A 4,696-nucleotide genomic window follows, 5' to 3' on the forward strand; every position below is an offset into this window, starting at 1 on the left:
CCAAAACCACGTCTAATCTTTACCAAAACCCCTCAAAATTGAGATATAAACTCCAAACCATATTTCCAATTGTTTGCAACAACACCTAATCCAAACAAATAATGATTTTTGAAAATCCAAATTCGAATTCAAAGCTTCAAAGCTTTTTAATGGTTATCAAAGTGAATGCTGTCTGTATTTTTTTGTATCTTCCGAAAATTGTAGACTACTATTTGAAGTAGTTCATCCTGGATCATATGATGTTCTGACTTTTTTAAGTACCTTTGATTCGCAAAAACGCAAGTGATGACTGCACGAGAATTGTCTTCCTTCAAATGTTAACACAACTAATTGTGCACTAATTTTGGGTTAAGTAGATCTAAAGACAAATGCGTTTTTGCACTGAAAGCAAAGGTACAGATATTGCAGAACATAATAGAATCAAGATTGAGACATTCGCTCGGAGTGTAACATAAACAGAAGATACAAACATAAGAGATGCAACACTTAATGTTCTTCTACTTGATGTGACTTCTTCTGCTTTATGTAAATCTACTGCATTGCCTTGATTCAAACAAACTCCTTCCTTTTGACCTGGGCTTGACTTTGCTTATTCTGTCACATAAACAAAATATGAATTAGTCACATTTTTTAAAACTTCAGTTTAATTTAGGGGCTAACACCTTGATTAGTTTACAAAGACACAAGTCATAGCTGCACCAGAATTGTCTTCAGTTGAACAGAATTTGTCTCACGTCCTAATGCAACAAGTGCTTGCTGGAGATGACGCGACTCCTCTAGAAACTACAGCAACTATTTTGGGAGAGCAAGTGTAAAGACAGATCTCGTATAGCTATGACTTCTGTTTTTGAACTGAAATCAAGGTACAAAATGCAAAACACATATAGGATTAGCAATGCAACATAAACAGAAGCTACAAAACATAACACATGCAACACTTATAACTTTCTACTGGTACTGTGATGTTGGAGAAAAGCAAACTAGGCAACACAAAATTGCTTTCATGACTTATTGAATTGCTTCACAAGGCTAGGATTTATAGGCCTCAAAATTTTACAATAAAATAACAAACTCAACTTCAGTGACATATGCAGTGACATAATCATATGCTATCACAACATCTATATGGACACAGTGACAAAAGATACTCCTATTCATACGCTAGGAAATTCTGCTTTTATCTTTTTCCAATCATACAACAACAAACGCAGTATAATGTCACATGTGGAGTGTAGGGAGGTAGTGTGTACGCAGACCTTATCCAGAGAGGTTGTTTCCTATCTTTTTTCAATCATCTGAGTTTTTAATTGTACTTCTCATTAGATAAAAGCAAGATTATAGTATATGATTAGATTAATTGTATTTGTGTGGAAAAACAGTAAATGTAAGATTCAGATTAGGTTTTTGTGAATATTAGACCCATGTTACTTTGCGCACAGAACGGGTCATATAGTATTACTTAGTATAACTTTTAAGTAGTACTACGCCATTAAATAACAATGGATCATGTGCAACTTTTCTGCATTGGCTGGCTATCATTAAAACGAAATCAAAGAAGAGACTTTTTTTCTCAATTTCAAAGGAAAAAGTTACGACTTCATATCTGAGGTCCCTCGTTTAATCTTTCACCGAAAATGCAATTAGGATTTAGGACTAACAGTGCTCCATTACTTCAAATGAAATTTAGTCGCTAGTAGCAGATAGAATGTATATTTTTTTTATATATCTGTATAATATACATATTTTATAGACTTTTGGCTAGCAAATGCAATTAATTTCAGTCGGCGGGGCAATTTTGTAGTTTACCCTTACTTTGAGGATTGTTAGTGCTCCGCTTCATATTTAAAGCCTAAGGACCATTTTAATCCAGGAAAATTCAAAAATAGCCAGATTTACACGTGATCATTCAAAAATAGCCACAATTTCAAAAGTAATCGAAATTTAGCTACTTTTCATGTAAAGATAAATCTGAACGAAAACACTATTCAAAATCCGGAAAAATTCTCCAGTATAATATACTGGAACTCTAGTATATTATACTGGAACTTTCCGCGTGTTCGAGTTAAGCATATTATGCTGGAAGTTCATACACAGGTGCACCGATCTCCAGTATATTATGCTGGAACTTTCCGCGTGTTCGAGTTAAGCATATTATGCTGGAAGTTCATACACAAGTGCACCGATCTCCAGTATATTATGCTGGAACTTTCCGTGTTGCAGCAAAATAGTGGCTATTTTTCAATGACTTTGCAAATGCTGGCTATCTTTGAATGACCAGTCCGAAAACTGGCTAGCTCGTGCTATTTGGTAAAAATTGCACGGGCGCCCTATTTGGTCGCCCCCATTTAACCTATACCCATTTTTTTTAAAAGTTTTAACTTGTACCCACTTTTTGAACAACTTCAGCCCCCTTTCTCCTCCTCCTTCTCCTCCTTCGTTTTCTTCTTTTTCTTGTTCTTCTTCTTTCTTCTCCTGCTGCAATTTCTTATCAACATATCCATGTCTGCTACTTTATTTCTAGGTCCCAATTCTAATACACTGACCCTCTGTCCCCATTCCAGTGTTGTTATCAAACCCAAAACAGTTCTTCTTTTCAAATCATTCAATTTTAAGATTACCACTTTTTCCTCCAAACCCAATGATAATAATTATTCCAGCAAAAACTTGGAACAATGCAATCTTGAATTTGAAAATCAAGATTATGGGTCAATATCAAACCCTATTTCACGTTCAAGTTCAGGAATTCAAGTAAAGTTTCATTTCATTAATAATATAAAACTTCAGCTAAATCATGCTGAAGTTAAGCAAATAAAGAACAAAACTTCAACTACTAGAATGCTTAAGTTCAGCAATTACAAATAAAAACTTCAACCAACACTAAGTTTACGTGAAAAACTTCAGCTAAAACATGCTGAAGTTCAGCAATTAACAAACAAAAACTTCAGCAAATAGAGAACAAAATTTCAGCTACTAGAATGCTTAAGTTCAGCAATTACAACAAAAACCTCAGTAAATAGAGAACAAAACTTCAGCTACTAGAATGCTTAAGTTCAGCAATTACAAACAAAAACTTCAGTAAATAGAGAACAAAACTTCAGCTACTAAAATGCTTAAGTTCAGCAATTACAAACAAAAACTTCAGCAAATAGAGAACAAAACTTCAGCTACTAGAATGCTTAAGTTCAGTAATTACAAACAACAACTTCATCAAATAGAGAACAAAACTTCAGCTAACAAACAAAAACTTCAGCACACTTGGTTCAGCAATTTTTGCTACTTCAAGCCCATCTACTAGAATGCTGAAGTTTGCGTGATCGCCTTTGCTACTTCAGCCCCGTATGCTGAAGTTACGCGAAAAAGTGGGTACGCTTGCAATTTTTTTTGCAAAGCGGGTACAAGTTAAAACGTGACCCAAAAAGCGGGTATAAATGCAAATCCCCTGCTATTTTTACGGAATGATTTTGGATTTTTTTCTCTATTCCTGACTAATTGGGCCAACATTTCAAAGTTGTCCTTCCCTTCTATCGTTATATTATGCAAAATGGGCTATTTTATCAGTCTAAAATCTAAATTGGGCTACTGATTCCCGGATGGTATATGGGTATTTCTCTAAAACTGTTTACCCATGAGGTCATTTTGCCTCGCTGCCGTTATTTTGTCCATATGGCCAGAAATAGCTAAAACTAAGTAGAAATTTTTGTACTCAAATTATAGTGGGGGCATTATGAATATTACGTCTTTCATGATATGATAGTGGAAAATTTTATTGGGAGTATAGGTAGAACCGATGATTCCTACACATTTTTTAAGTTAATCAAAAAATAAAAGTAAAAAAGTTGATTTGAAACAAAGAGATTAACATTTATTTTCTTACTTCTGTGGTTGACAAACAAGTAATTACATTCTACTAAGAAAAAATATGTACTCCCTCCTGTCCACTTTAATCAATTTTTTTTGCTTTTTTCTTGTGGTCCATAATATTTGACTTTTTCAAATATCAAGAAGGAATTAATTTCTTTTTTTCAAAGTTGCTCTTGGAATAAAGACTCTAGGAGTATTTGTTATATTTCTAATGAATAAACTAAAGTTAATATGGTCATTTTTATTGTTAATTAATGACAAAAGATAAATTCCTTAATATATGAATTAAAAAAATAAAAAATCAATTAAAGTGGACCGGAGAAGTATCAAACACTTGCTAAAATAACTTTTCGGACCGCATTTTACTCTTAAAGTGAGTTAAAATTGTATGGCGTAGCCAGTTTTACAGTTGGCTATCGAAAAATAGCCACCGATCTAAATGTAATCGATTTCTAGCCATTTTAACTTAAAATATATTAGTGATGACATAATTGCCATTGACCTTTTTAACATACTAGTTAGTAACTTTTTATCGCCTTTCTCTTTGTTTTTACAGCAGTGTACGGATTTCGCTTTCCTGAGAGAGCACTTTTCTGTTAAAATATCATGGTATAGCCAGTTTTCACACTGGTCAATGAAAAATAGCCAGCGTTTATCAAGTCAATGAAAAATAGCCACTATTTTGCTGCAACAGGGACCGGTCCAGTATAATATACGGGAGTTCTGGTGCATTTGTGTACGAACTCCAGCATATTATGCTGGACCGGTATACTTTGCTAACTCCTGTAAAATTTGCGGGAGACTGGAGCACCAGTGCTCCAAACTCCAGTATATT

The 4,696-nt window shown here is 34.0% G+C and overlaps 1 long non-coding RNA gene across 1 annotated transcript; it reads right to left on the reverse strand.

The window, feature by feature from the left end:
- Window positions 1–300: 300 nt before the first annotated feature.
- Window positions 301–1,016, reverse strand: LOC109220236. The gene is made up of 2 exons (XR_002067048.1): window positions 700–1,016; window positions 301–594 (listed from the first exon to the last, which is right to left on the reverse strand). It is a non-coding gene; the product is annotated as an uncharacterized LOC109220236 (long non-coding RNA).
- Between the last annotated feature and the right edge of the window lie 3,680 nt (window positions 1,017–4,696).

Source organism: Nicotiana attenuata, unplaced genomic scaffold (assembly GCF_001879085.1).
Source record: "Nicotiana attenuata strain UT unplaced genomic scaffold, NIATTr2, whole genome shotgun sequence".
Lineage (NCBI taxonomy): Eukaryota > Viridiplantae > Streptophyta > Magnoliopsida > Solanales > Solanaceae > Nicotiana > Nicotiana attenuata.